General features: G+C 31.7%; 1 pseudogene; it reads right to left on the reverse strand.

The window, feature by feature from the left end:
• Nucleotides 1-4,999: 4,999 nt before the first annotated feature.
• LOC110097973 lies at nucleotides 5,000-12,835 on the reverse strand (annotated as a pseudogene).
• Between the last annotated feature and the right edge of the window lie 3,767 nt (nucleotides 12,836-16,602).

The following is a 16,602-nucleotide window of genomic DNA, read 5'->3' on the forward strand; positions in this document are numbered from 1 at the left end:
ACGAGGCCAACAAAAATACTTAATTGATCTAAGGTATTGTAAGCATTATGCCCGTTTATAGTCTTACATTTACATTTGTATTTATATGTTTATTTAAATTTCAAGCATTGAGTCTATGCTTACCAAGTAAGTGTATCACATGGTTGTAGGCTCGTGTAGGTTGTTAAACCTAATAGAATTGTACCAAGGCTAACCAAGAGGGGGGTGAATTGGTTGTTTTAAAATTTTCTTGGATTTTGAAAAACCTTTTTGAACTTTATGAAATATGAAAACACTTATCTTGAAATATGTAATTATTTATAGAGATTATTTTTACATATAATTTTCTAACCATATAATTTAAAAGTAGAAAAAATTGTGGGAAAAATAAAGTTATTATAAGGACACTTAATTTTATAGTGGCTCGGTCCAACTAGACCTACATCCACTCTTTGCAAACTCCTTCTCTAGGTATTGTACTAAACACAAGTGACTCTCCTTTTTCCCCTATAACAAGGTAGAGAATGCCTTACAAACTTTCTTCCACAAACCCAATGCGGAAGAGAACCATCACTTTTTACACTATCCAAGTGATGGTAGCATATCTTCTCATCCTATTTCATCCTCATGGTGAAGGTAGAGTACCTATTCATCATTTTTCATTTTCCTAGTGAAGGTAGAGTATCATCACTTCCTTTTTTACCCTCCTGGTGAAGGCAGAGAACCTTGATCCAGTCTTGAAGATCTTCTCTCAAGAGCCTCCAAAGATGGTTGGTAGAAACTTGAAAAAGAAAAAAAATAAATCCTCACTTTGAGCAACCTTTTGAATCCCTCACAACTTCTCTTCACTTTATCTCTCACTTTTCACTCATAAAATCTCTCCTAAACACACTCTCCAAAAGGTCACTCTCAAGAGAAATTCAAAGAAAAGGATAGGATGATAATTTTTAGGACTCCTTATATAGAAATTGCATAAAAAATTGTGCAAAAAATAAAAATTATAAGTCAAATGACTTAACTTCATAATGCACGATCGTAGATTATATGATACGATCAATTAAAAAAAGTAGGGCTTTGTTTAGTAAGAACTAGGACGAACTTAGTTTCATACACTGTTAGTTATCTATATGAATTTAGATCATACTATATGAAAAGTTAAAAAATAAATATATTCATATGATACGACCATGTACGATCATACTTTCATACTCTATCAATCATTTGTATAGCATGACAACGTATAATATAAATTGTTTAAAATGAACAAGTTCGTATGGTATAATATGGGATGAAATAAATTTTATACTTTTTCAGTTGTCTGTATGACCTCACATCATACAATATGAACAGTTTAAAATGAACTATTTTGTGTGGTATGAATAACAAAAAAGGAATTTCATACTCTGTTAATCATTTGTATAACCTGACATCATGCAGTATAAACAATTCAAAATGAACTAGTTCATATGGTATAATTAGGGATGAAAGGAACTTCATAATCTGTCAGTCATTTGTGTGACCTGACATCGTATAGTATGAATAATTCAAAAAAAATTTAGCTGATTTAATTATTTGCATTCTAGAGGAAAAACTATCAAATCACATAAGTATGATTTAATATCGTGCAATATGGTCAAACTTAAAAGGTTTATAACTCTCCCATTATGTGTGTGTGTAAGTTACCCAATTACATTTACTCTTTCTCAGACTCAAGAATTTAAAAAATAAAAATATACAGACTTTATTATAAGACATCCTATTCTACCCTTGTCTTGAAGTCTTCAGTAGTCTGAATTAGTAAATGAATTACCTTAAATGTTAGTACACACAAAAATAACAAGAAATATCTAATTCAAGCTAGGAGAAATAAAAAAATAATCAAAATAATAATATTTTGGTATCATAAAAAAATAATATTCTCAATCTTGTTTCCAACGATCTCTCCCTTTTTTTATGATGGCAAAAATATTTATTATTTTAATTACAAATAACAGTTCTTCTCTCCTAAGTTCTCCCTTAATGAATAAACCATAAACACCATGGGTAAAATAAAAATTCATCCCTTCTTTTAGTTTTGATGTTTAGAAATAAACACAAAACAATCTACAAGGCAAACAAACATAAAAATACAAACATATAAAAAAAAACTTTAGACACAAAACCAAGTTCACAATAAAACTTTAAACAAAAATAACCCTAAAAACCTCCCTCTGAGAGGATTTTCACATCCATTATGACATCAAATCACAACACAAACAAAACTAAAAGAACATAAAATCAGAACACAAATAATGCAAACAAAACTCAAAGAACTTCAAATCAAAACACAAATAATGCAAAGAAAACTAAAATAACTTCAAATAAAAATACAAACAACCTCCCCCTTTTGAAATCAAGAAAAAAAAGGGGAAAACCATAAGGAAAAAACTCTTGAATATGAAAGTTCTTATGGACAATCTAAATGTTGTAAGGAAAAGAATAAAAAAAAAATTTGCACAAATTTAAAATCTTACAAGATTTTTAAACTCATAATTTAAATCAAAAAACAATTAAGAAAAGAAAACATGATTAGGTTTAATATTTATTATAGAAAGCAAAAATATCAAATAAAATATTTCTAAAAAAATGATAAGAAATAAAAAAAATTTCAAATTCAATAGTTGAAATTATTGTTTAATGCATGGATTTTTCTACGATTATCTTAGAAAAAATAGGATAGGTGTCGTACTACTAAAAATCTCATTTAAATGAACCACAAAAACTCTACAATAAATGCCTCATCAATTATATATGGGACTCCCCATTGTGATGAGCTCAAGATAGAGTAGGACGCAATTCTCTGTAAGGAGATAAGTATTATGTGCTCCAACACAATAGATAACTACATGCCCAATATAATTGTCTACAATAATACCTCAGTCACTATTTGTTAAATCCACCCTTTTATGAATAGCTCCATATTTAGTAGTGCATGAGTCCACAATAGGTGACAAGAATTGCATGCCCTAATGATGTGGTGGGGCTTGTGTAGTTTATCAAGAATCATTCTATCTAAGATTAGCTAGATGAAACATACAAGATTTAATCATAATTAGATTTTCTTTGATATATTAGCACATAAATCCCACTTAAATATACACAAGTATACAAATTTAATCATGCAATAAATTGATGAAGTATAGTGTTTATACCAAGGGGAATAGTTATGCTTACTTACAATAAAACTACTATTGTTTACTCTAGTTGTATAAATTATCCACCTGAAATAAAAATTAAGTTTTTTTAGTTCCTACCATAGAATAAAAATAAGTAAATTAGTTAGTTTAATTTTAATAAAATGTTTTGGATTGATGCATGCAAATATAACATGTTTTTCCTAATAATACTCAAAATTTTAAATATTGATCAGAGCATATGCATCCCTATATCTTTATCAAGCATATAGTGATAAAAAGAATATATGCTGACCACTTAATGTTTTTATATCCCTAAAGTAGCTAGAATATTCAAATGTCCTATGTCTAGGCATGCCAACATTCTATCTCACTACTACTGATTATTCTTGTATTCCTCGGTCAAGGCTATACATCACACAAAGTTTTAATTACACTAATGACCATTATATACATTAAATGAATAAAGAGATCTATTAAAAACATCTATAAATTCTTTAGAGTATAAGAGTCTATATTATTAATTAATATGCTCTTTACACCATCAATCAAAAATAAGATATATAACCAGACATAAAATAAATAATTAGTAAACTCTTTTTGTTTTATTTATTGAAGAATCAAAGTACATGAGAAGTTATAGAATTTTATCACCAAGAAGAATAAAGTATCTTTTTTAGACTCCTTCCTCCACTTATAAAGTTTTTTATCCAAAAATAGGAAAAACTCTACCAAAGAATGTACCTTGCACTTTCTTAGCCTCACTTAGATTTTACTCTAAGAGGGTATTAGATAAGTACACTTAAAATGTGCTAAATTTTACTAAAGTGATTGAAATCCTTTAAAAATAGAACTGAACATCTATTTATAGGGAATTACAAAAATTTCCTTAAGCACTATGATGCTTGATAAAGTGGAATTATGGCACTTAAAGTTGAACTAGTGCCTCGACACTGATAGGTTTGCTCCACTGTAGTGCTTATTGATGCATAATGGTTACTAATTGAACAGACACATCCTTTTATAATGTTAGATATGGTTCTAGGAAGTTGTAAATGTTATGCCATGATGCTCTAAAAATCTGAGCACTTTGACACCTATGTAGGGTTTCTAACACTAAGGCATTTGAATTGTAGTATAGCGACATTCATTTTATTGAGAACCTAACACTTACAAGCTTAATGCTCAATGTAGCGCAACTATGCAAATATAAGGGATGGCATTTCAATGGACAAAATTGTGTATCAATAGTGTTTATTTCAATGCACGAAGTTATTTCAACATGCCCCATGGCACTATATGATACTTTATATTTTTTTGACATTTCTTAGTATTTCATATACAAAAATAAATAAAATAACAAATTTTCACTTAAATTCAAATGCAATACATAGTATATAATGTCCTCAAACAATAAAAAGGTTCACTTTTGATTAAATTAATAACCAAAAGAAAACCTGATTATTTCAAATTACTAAAATATAGTATAATGCATGACGATCTAAAGTAATTCAGAATGAAAAAAGTTCTAATTCTAGTTTAAAAACTCCTTAACAATTATCATAATCATTCACTCTTGCCATTGCTTATTTTAAATTTATATGTTATGAATATAACATTGAATATTGAATCTTGAAATGAATAAGATAACCTAAAGATTAGTGCATTTGTATAGGGGTGTCAATTCGGGTCAGTGGGTCTGGTTCAAGTCGAATCTGAATTTACCCGGCTTTAAATGGGTCAACCCGAACCCATCCCATTTTTATAAACGGGTCATCTTTTTCAATCCAGACCCGAACCACATGGGTTTCCTGGTTGACTTGACCCGATCAAGAATTTTGAAATACTCATTGTGGTGCAGCGGCAACAGTGGAAAAGTGGCAGGCGACAGTGGCAGCATGCGATGTAGCGAGCCAGAGATGCTTCGGGTTCGAGATGCACCGCACGGTCCGCGCACAGCATGCTTCGAGTTCAGCATGCACTGCACATGCGATGCTTTGGGACACTTGAATTGATGCTTCGCTGCTCAAGACACGACTCGACGCACCCACTCGACTTGAGGCTTTGTCGCTTCGGGAGTAGGGATGCTTTGGGTGGCACTGCACAATACGTGAACTTAGTTTCGACCAGGCAGGGCAGGTAGCAGACACGGGCAGAGGGTTTTTTGGTCATTTTTGGGTTGTCGGGTCAACCTGAACCCGACCCATTTCACAAACAGGTTGACCTGAACCTGAATTTTTCTGGGTTGAGTTTTGGGTCGTGTCAAAAATTGACACCCCTACATTTGTAGTTAAAATGAAAAGTCTTTAGTTCTCCATTAGCTATAAAAGTTTTCTTTCTTTATCCTTTATAACTTTTATTATATGGTTGGAGTTGGTTTTTAAGCTTTTAACTCACACTTATTTTTTAATGTACTCTTCTTATTTTTGTTCTTTTACAAAATATTTATTTAATTACTCTTTTCACTTTTCTCTTCTTTTCATTCTCAAGGAGTACACAATTAATGATTTTGAATATCAATTTTGCATATATCCTCTTACAATCTTAATTATTTTAATGAAAGGATTTAATAAGATAACTAATTCCAATTTTGAGTTACCATGATTTCCATTTTAAGCTACCCATATCTATTCTTTAACCTTTATTATTCATCATTTAATTTAATAGTCAATGTATTATTGCATAACTTATAAATTCAAGACAAGTTAATATCATAAATTATTTAAGTTGGTTAATTATTAAGTTTTTTAAGCTATGAATTCTACTGTAGTGTTCAGTCAAACTATAATATAAGGTTTTATTATTATCCTAATTTTATTTATTTATTATTTATTATTTTATTTTGGCTAAATAAATAATCAAAAGGTGTACATATTTATAAAAGACATGTAAAAAGTTTTAAACATAATGAGAATTAAATCAAACATACATACAAACATATGTTAACAACATTTAATAACACATGCTTCATAAATAAATGATATAAAGGAACATAACGTATGAAATACTAATAACAAGATAACTAGTGCTTAAGGAACCACTCTTCAATCACATCCAATATGACTATGGCTCTCATGCCCATCACAACATCACCACCATAACAAATCATCACAACACTAGGATCTCCCCCAAAGCAAAAGAATTCGAAAGCAATAAAAGAATAACATGTTACAAACTAATGATAACATACATCCACTCTCCCTCATCTCCTTCAAGCCAAATAAGAAGACTCCCAACCCAAAAGAATCAAGAACTTTCTCTTCCTCATCATCATCCTCTCTATAGTCTTTCTCTCAAGGCTTCAAAACAAAAGAAATATACATAGGTGCGGCTAGAAATTGAAGCTGATCTATTTGCTCAACAAATGGTCTACTCCCAAACATTCCAAAAAGTGCATCCCTGAAATCAAAAGTGTATCTATATTGTATTCCTAGTGATCCATGCTATAGTCCATCCTCATCTTCGTCTCAAACTGCCAGTCTCTTGATCCCTCACAAAATTTTGTCAACTCATCCTTTTTTTTTTGTCAACTTAGTCACATGATCACCAAAAGTTTTATGAGTCTAAACACTCCTACTTCTAATACTGCTACTAGTCCTACTAGTCAATTTTAGCTCATTAGAACCACCCTCAACACCCTCTTTATTAGCATTCCTAAAACCCATGATTTTTATCTTAGTTAGGTTTGCAATAATAAAAAAGCTACTCCATAAATTTGTCCTCCTTTACACTAGCATAACACATAAATAATAAATAAGAGAGGGGTGCCCAAAATCAAATAAAGAATTAGCCTTAGTGATTTACATCAAGGAAAGAAAATAATATTGCCAACATTAATAGAATAGCCCATTTGAATAACATAATTAAATGAGCATGATAACGGATTACTTCACTAGAATTTTTTCTAAGAAGCATACGGGATGAAATCAAGTAATAGTAACATTTAGAGGTTTGGGAAAGAAAGGTAACTATAAAATTGCTTATTCAATTTTACTTTTTCTTCTAATAGGATCCACAATTAGGATAACATAAAAAAATTCAAATTATCATCAGGGTCAATAAGGTTCTAATGAAAGGCATATATTCATCAAGTTCAATGTTAAGAAGCTTGTAAATTGTAGCTATAGCAATTTAATTGAAAGGGACCCAATTACCCCTTATAAAGAATTTATTCTCAACAACCTCTTTTACATTAGCAAAAATCTCCATCTTAACATTGATAATGGTAACAAAGGGTTCCTCGTAGAAATATTCCCAATCTCTAGTTATAATAGTTTGCACTACAAGATGACTAGGGTTCTAGAAACCACACTAATGGATCAATATTTTACTAAACACCAATTCTGCAAATCTTTCCACAGCCTCTAAAGAAATGAACTTACTCATATGAGAAAGAAGAACTCTTCTTTCAAGTAACTTTGGAGCCATTACTCTTTAGAAAATTCAAAGATAAAGGAAATGAAAGGAATTAAATTTATATTATTTACTAAAGAATAATAAATTAATTTATAGAAGTTGAATCATTATGTCATTGATAGCATCAGTGCTACGGAATTATAGTCTAGCATAAAATGAAAAAATGGTAAAATTGATAGATATTGCAATGGTGTAGGTCACATGGCATAGTAACACATAATATTTGGAATCAAAGTGTTGTTTTAATAAGGGTAACTACTACAATGGTTGACATGTGTAAGCAATGTGGTGCTTAAAGTAGATGATTGCTACAGTGCTTTAATTGAATTAAAAATGAACTTGTAATAAGGTTGTTGTTTTGTTAATAACATTGTGGCACTCACCAAAGTGTTATAATGGAAAATTGATGATCATACAGTTACTTCAACAAACTTTCCTTTTAACTTTTATGTCCAAAAATTGCAACATTTATTTATAGCTTAGTTTTCTTTTATTTCTTTTTTCAATTCTTTTGCTTGGGGGTCCTTGTGATCTTCTGATCGTGATGTAAAGCTAGTGTTTTTATATTGTGTCCATGAGAGCCATTATTATTATTATCTGATAAGGATAGATTATGTGGATTTAGGAAGGCGATAGATCAGAAGAATGGTGCTTCATACACTTCTTATCTATTAATTTTCTTTTGTAGTTGTATTATAATGCCTTTGAACTTATTATCATTTAATGAAAAGGCATGTTTATTTTATATTCATTTTTTATTTGTTGATGTGTAATTTATTATTTTTGTTTCTTTTACATTTGGCTATATTTTGCTAATGCTTAACTATTGAAAATTGTTCTTTACATAACACATGCTATTTAATAATATGTAATTTAAAAAGCTTGATAATTAGCAAACATCGATTATCGAAGTATTTGACTTATTTTAATGTTAGAAACTATACACTAATGCACATACTAGTGAGTTAAAAAATGAGTATTATAGCATAGGGAAAAGAAGTGAGTTGCTTAAATCAAGAAGATCACAGTAAACTTAAATATGAAATTAGTGATTTTATGAAATCCTTAGATTAAATCAATTATAGTTGTAGAAGGATGAAAGAAAAATTGATATTCAAAATCATTAAATATATACTCCACATGAATGAAAAAGAAAATAATATGAAAAAAAAAATGAAAAAGGAAAAAAGATGTTTAAAAAATTGGTGTATGTTGAAACTCAAATCCAAAAAGCATCCAAATACCTAAATCAAACTGGAAAAGGTAAGATAACTAATACATAAGATGGTTTACAACTAAACTTCTAATTTATCTACAAGCACAACTATTCCCTAAGTAATTTATTTTTTATTTTTCAAAAATTGCTGGTCAATTTTACAGCAACACTCAAAGTGGATAGGTTCAAATCAAGCAATTGCAAGAGTGACTAATTAATATAATTAATATGAACTTTAAAATTAGAATTAAAATTTTGATTATTCCAAATTACTTATAGAATGTTATGTATATTTTAATAATTTTAAATTATCAACTTTTCCTTTGACTATTAAGTTAATCAATAAGTGAGTTTACCATTGCTTGAGGACAAGCAGGAGTTTATGCTAGGAGAATTTATTAAGTGTAAATTTAATACAATTTCATGCCTCTAAATTCAATAAAAAAGTGATTTTTAACTAATGGTGTAAAAAAAATATCTTAGGAAAAGAAAAAAATTCGCAAGTGTTGAACCAGTGCAGAGCACTTCAACTGCCAACACCGCAATGTAGGCAACAGCTCGATGCTAGATCATGTAATCACATTACAATAGAATTAGGAAAAAACTTAAATAAATTAGTACCCAGGAAGAGCTATGGTCAACTTCACAGCATTCCATGGTGATGCAGAGTTAGAAATCTGCACCAAAGAACTTAAGTCTCAAGAATTTGAAAATAAGAGAATCAATCTTCACAATATTGCTGATCGCACATTCCAGTGCCACAGCGCTCAACTATTCCAATGTAAAGTCAAAGTAGTTAATAAAATATTGATCCATATAAATCTAACCAAAAGACGCATCAATTCAGCTAGCTGATACGCCGAGCAAGCATATCACCATAAAAGGGAAAACAATGCAAAGTTGAGCTACTAAAAGTGTTATATAACCACCATTTTGAGCATCATGGTTCCTAAGGAAATTTTTGCACCTATTATTAGTAGATTTTTAGTTTTTTATTTAGGATTTCTATCCTTTTTGATGGATTCTTATACTTTTAAGTGTCTTTCTTTAGTTCTCCTCAGAGTAAAATCTAAGGGAGATTAGGAAAGGGAAACATACTTTTATTTGGAGATCTTAGCCTTTATTTTGTATGTAATTATACTATTGGAGGAAAAATGGTTTGGAGAATATCAATTGATCCTTTCAATTAATATTTATCTTTATTAATTCCCCTGTATCTTTTTGTTATATTAATGAAATGAACATGAGTTTATTTTTTGTGTCATCTATATCTAGTTAAATATTTGAGTGTTGGGCTAATGTTGTAAATACATAGCAAGTAGTAATGTAGACTCTTGTGCTTTGAATTTGTTTATAAATATTTAATATATCCCATTTCAAACTTAATGCATATAAAATCCATATGTGAAATTAATATCTAGTGTGATATACTGCCTCGATGGAGAAATATTGGAATAAATATAAATATTGAAATATAATTTTGGTATGCTTAGACATAGGATATTATACCATTTAGGTTCTATGGAGATACTATAATTGTAGGAAGACAATGAGTCCTTATTTTCACCTTGATAAATTTGATAGAGATCTATGGATGCGTATTTTATGATCTACATATTAAATTAAAAATCTCATTAAGAAAACTATATTATTTGGAATTCATTAGTATGGAACACTTTATTTACATTAGTATTTATACTTCTTGTGAGTCTTCATTATGTGATAAATACTTAGAAATAAATATTTTTCATTCTGTAGGATAAATTATGCATCTATATTAGATAGTAATAATTTAATTACAATTAAGTAGAACACTTTTTCTTGGGATCAACACTCTTCTCTATGTTGTTATTACTTGATGAAAAATTTTATTAGCGTATTTAGTAAGCCTTTATCTTTTTTATATCAAAGAAAACCTAAGCATATTCATATTGCATTCTATTTTTGTGTGTAGGTCACCTCTCCTATTTGCATCCTCTTAACATATTTCTCTTCAACCGCCTCTCTAGGTAGTTTTCTCAATTACAATAATGGTCCATTCAATGATAAACACCTGCTCAGGCTCACCCTCCCCCTAAATAAAGAATTCATTTCTACTCCCTTGCATGCTCTCAGGAAGATGTGAATGACTTTCTTTATCCCTTGGACCTTCACTACAAAAAATAATGTCTATTAAGACACCTTAAAGTGTCTTTATATGTATATATTAGGGCACATGTTCTATTAGGACATCAACCAATGGTGTCGCTTAGGTGGCCGTTGGCATAGGATTAAGGACATCCTTATGTGCCTTAAAAACTAAACTTTAATGGCATATGATTTTGATGGAATAGTATTTAAATGACACCTTTAAGGTGTCCTAATAGACATGCTTTGCTAACACCTTATTGTGATGGAATTTGTCATTAAGTACAACAATTATTATGTGTCATAATAGGTCTCATGTTTAATAATAAGCCACATATAATGTGACTAAGATATATGATTTCACGATACTTCAATTTAATGAATAGATTACATTCCAACTCTCAATTACTTAATAATTCGATTGCCAAGAATTAATCTCCAATAGAATTTATAAAAATAACACATTTGAGAACTTATAAAATCTATTTCTCTTTTAAAAAAAAAAATTATTTCATCAATAGAGAATTACAAGATTTTTTCACCTTCAGAAAAAAGAAAAAGCTACTTCAAACTTTATATGTATATAATCAATATATTACATTAATTTCATACAAATCTTATATTTCTTTTCAAGCTCATCGTTTTGCTTTTACAACCAAGATTTCCATTAACATCACTCTTATCCAATTCTAGCAGATGAAGAAACTTCAGATAAATCCTCAGTGCGAGCATTAGAAAAGGAAGAAATCAATTATCGAGGAGCTCATCGTCTGAGCAGAAGTTCTTCCTCATCACACTTTCCTTGCCTTGGATTCAATAAAAATGGAATGGTTAATTTACAAAACTGTAGATAATTCATTATATTCACCGTACTCACCCTCCTCATCATCAGCTGTAGCATCCTGATATTGCTATTATTCAGAAACCAGATTATGAATATTACTCTCTGCCTCAGGGAACTCCATTTTTTCCAAGCCTTCCCCAGTGAACCAGAGTGGAAATGCCTTTCTGCAAAACATCATTGTAAATTTCTTGATCACACGATGAAACATCTCTTGAATCTATGTTGAATTCCCTATGAATGTCGATGCCATCTTCAGACCGGTTAGAGGGATATCGTACACGGTCGACTTGACATTGTTTGGGATCCACTCGACGAAATATGATGAGTTTTTGTTCTGCAGATTGATCATCTGTTCATCCACCTCTTTTTTACTCATTTTGCCTCTGAACATTGCTGAGGCAGTGAGGTAGCCACTGTGCCGTGGATCGGAGGCACACATCATGTTCTTTAATTCCCACATCTATTGGATGAGCTCAGGAACTGTGAGGGACCTGTATTGCTGAAACCCACGAGATGTCAGGAGTACAAACATGAGAACATGGTTGTAGAGATCAAGTGATTAAGATCACCAACTGAATTACATGAACAAAGTTTGCATTCATTCAAAGGAAAAAGAAAGTTTTCCTTTGACTGAAAGTTTTCGAAGGTCAGAGTTGAGTTACCCTGGGAATCGAAGGCAGCAGGTAACTCCACACATGGTTGTAGAGATCAAGTGATTAAGATCACCAACTGAATTACATGAACAAAGTTAGCATTCATTCAAAGGAAAAAGAAAAAAATTAGAAATTGAACATTTGGACAAGGGATTTATTAGGACTTACAGCTACGTATGCTAAGCCTGAGAGTGTGAAAGAAAATGTCATAGAGGGCTTCATTGTCAAGAACCATGCACTCATCTGCATTTTCTACTAGCTGTTGGATAGAGAGGGTGGCATTATATGGTTCAACAACAGTGTCAGAAACCTTTGGGGAAGGAAATACATAAAAGGTAAGCATCATTCGATCCGGATACTTTTCTCTGATTTTGGATATGAGTAGTGTCCCCATGCCTGAGCCAGTTCCACCTCCAAGCAAGTGGCAGACCTGGATTCCTGCCAAATACATTTGGAGCATGGTAAGTACCTTGGATGTTATCTTGACAAACTTACGTAATTGACCTTTTTAACAGACACGCCAGGCTGAATTCAAATTTATCTTGTTGGTTAGATAGGGTTGAGCTCATATAATCAATTAAAACTAAAAAATAGAAGGACCATCTACAATAGTACTTAACAAGATCAGCAATACAAATGAATACAATATCAACAACAACATCAAACCTTTATCCTATTTCATGGGGCCAGCTACATGAATTTTTTTTCTCGACTAAAGTAAACTACTCTGAATCCATGGACTCTTTCTTAAATTGGTTGTACAAAGTGATAACTATTCAATAATATAAAGGTAAAATAATATTGCAAATATTTTCTTAATATTATTTTCTCTTTTATCTTACTAGTATTCAATATTTACTTCTTTGATCTCTTTCTCCATCCATAACTGTCGTCGACCAATACTGACCGACCAATCTCATAAATCTCATAACCTTATCTTGATAATTACATATTTAGGTTAAAAGTCATCATAATGCCGACCAACTTTAATAATAATATGACACCTATAATAATAATTACTCTCTCTCTCTCTCTCTCTCTCTCTCTCTCTCTCAATATTGGGCAAGTAATTATAATTAAAGTGAGTTCTTCTCATCCCTATCTTGAACTATTGTTTATCTCTTTCCCTATCTTCTAGGGAAAGGCCATTTTTTGATGTTAACAAATGAAGCGAGGTATTAATAAGAGAGACAAAATATTATGGTGGTAGTATGATATAGTATTAATAGGAGAGTTATGCTATTAATAAGAAAGACAACATTCTATTGTTCAACTTAATGAAGGCTATTCATCAGAAAGTTATGCTTAAAGTGAATATAGAATATCCCATTATTAAATCTAAATAACCATTCAACTTATGGAATGGTATTCCATGCTTAAATCAAGCTATCCTTCATCTAACTAAAAAATATTTATCTCAAATCTTTACAAATATTGGCTATCCATAAAGTAATTAAAGGGTATTCACTAAAGGTTATACATAAACTAACCAAAGAGTATTTCATCCTCAAATATAAAATATCCTTCAACTTATTAAAACAGGTGCACTCATTAAAATAGTTATCCTCCAACTAACTAGTAAGGTGCCACATATTGCATGTAATTTTTTGAGGAAAATGTTGTACATCAAAGTTTCTCAAAGACTTAATAACCTTTAAATGGCCATGAAACCACTAGTAATATATGATGTTAGGTCTAGAAAAGAATATTTTGCCTAAAAAAGTTTAAATTTTTTCCACCATATTCTAGCATCCCAAAACTTAAATAAAAAACTTTAGAAAATTACAACTACTTCTTCATCACTCTATATTGTGAATCATCTTTGAGATGAATATGTCAAAGATCCACCATAATTACAACTACTTCCACCATATTCTAGATCAAATATTTCATCACTAGATCTACCTGGCATGAATCCAAAGAAATTAGAAAAAAAACTTACAACGACGGGCAATCGATGGGATCAGGAGGAATGAGGGAACTTGCGTTCGGAGATGGAGGTCTCACCGGGGATGAAGGCTATGACCGTCGTCGACGTCCGGTGACTGTCAAGAGAGCTCGGCGACCTCGATCTACAATGAGCGACGGAGGGCGATGAGGGAAACAGCGAAGCTGTGAGAGAAACGAATGAAAGAAATGAGCAGCCAGCGGGGCTCGGGTTCGGAAATTGGGTTTTCGCCGGCGGATTTTCTGGTGTCCTAGACGCCAGAATCAATTCTGGCGCATAAATGCCGGTGTTAAGTCGTTGTGTTTAAAAATGCCGGCATCTTTTTCGTCGGTACATGTGCTGACTACTTTTCACCGTAAAGTGCATCAAAAAATTAAAAATATGGTATATTCCGATGTATTTACTGGTGCAATAGACGTTGGCATATTTCAGGCGTCATTTGCGCCGGAAAAAACACCGTAAATGTTCCTTCACACTATGCGCCGCTACATTCGCCGTATGTACCGATGCAAAGGTTTCCGCCAAAAAATCTGATGATAATTGTGTGTTTTCTCTTAGTGATGCTAGTGCAGGTGGGCAATTGGGTTGTGTTGTTAATTATTGTCCCAACTTGGGTTATGTGTCTGCCCGATCTAGTTTGCTTGGGTATGTTGAACCTGGTGTGGCTATGGATTTTTTGGATTCATCCCGCAAGCCTAATGAATTTTGTCCTGACTGTGTGGTTGATTCTGGTGTTGGCTTGGCGTCTGTGGGTTATGCTAGTGTTGTTGCTTCTCCTGTTTCACCTATTGACCAAGTTTCTGGCAATTTTGTTGAAATCCCGGTTAATCTAGTTTCTCCTAAGGCTTTTGTTGATCATGTGGGTACCAATTCAAGGGAGGTTGTTAGGCTACAGCTTGATTAGCTTCAATGCTCGTTTGACTCCTCTTTAGAGGCTAGTGGGGAGGATGAAACTGCTATTAAGATTGCTTTTCATAAGGACCGACCGGTTGTTTCTATTGCCTCTCGTGGGAGGGGTAGATGAGGTAAAAAAAAATTTAGATCGTGGCTACTTCATTGGTGTTTTTGTTTCTCTCCTTATCTACGACTTATTGTTGCCTTTTCTAGTTATGCTTTTGGTGGCTAGCAGTTTCTAGGCAATGATGTAGCTCGGGCTCATCGCTCGAATCCATGGCTAGTTGGCAACTTTAGGTGGTGATTCTTTTTAGCGGTGATGGCGGTTGGTTAATTTTTTGCGGTTTTGGCTCTTTCACTCCTCTGGATGGTCCGTGCCCAGATTTGGAGTGGTTTGTAGTATGTGCCTTTGTTGAGCCTAACGGCTGTTATACCTTCTTCTCCTTGTTTAAGTGTACCCTTTGTAGCATTTTCTTTGTGTTTTTGCTGCCTAGGGTTTGTGGCTTGTTGGCCTTTGATATATATTTTGGTTTCTTTTAGAATAAATTTTCTTAAAAAAAAATTGTTTGATTCATTTTATTATCAAAACCCTAGCCACCAAAAAAATTAAGTAAGATTTTTAAAAATTATTTTTTGAACTAATCATATTATACGAAACCATTCATATTGTATGATAATTTAAAATCTTGCTAAAATTAACACCATCATTAGTCAATCAAATCGTGGTTTAATTAATGATAGTCGATCATACTATACATTGTTGATCATACCAAACGACAGACAAAGATGAATTCTGGTCGTCCCGGAGATCGTATAAAAAAATCATGATTTTCAAACTAATTGTACTGTATGTTGTTGATCTTACCAAACAACAGATATAGATGATTTTGGTCATCCCAAAGATCATATTAGACGATGCTATGATTTTGAACTAATTGTAATGTATGATATTTGTATCCTACTGGATAATCTACCTAAAAATAACTAACCATACTGTATGACATGAACAGTATGGGATGAGTGATAGAGATAACTTTCAATCATCCCAAGAATCATCTCATACAAATAGAGAAAATTAAATAGATAGTACTGGACGATCTTTGGATCGTACTATATGATGTGTTCATAATTTTGAACAGTTCATTTGAATTACTAGTTACATCGTACTATATATGACTTATTTTGAACTGATCATACTATACAAATTTGGATCGTGCTTTAAGAAGAATGACGGCTAACTTGAATTTTTATGGTTTTTTGAAGCCTATTATAAAAGCCAAGATTTAATCCTTTTTCTAATAATGCTGAGAGAGGAACATAACTAATGGAGGGACTCTAAGAGGGAGCCTTTA

Source organism: Dendrobium catenatum, unplaced genomic scaffold (genome assembly GCF_001605985.2).
Source record: "Dendrobium catenatum unplaced genomic scaffold, ASM160598v2 fragScaff_scaffold_455, whole genome shotgun sequence".
NCBI classification, from domain to species: domain Eukaryota; kingdom Viridiplantae; phylum Streptophyta; class Magnoliopsida; order Asparagales; family Orchidaceae; genus Dendrobium; species Dendrobium catenatum.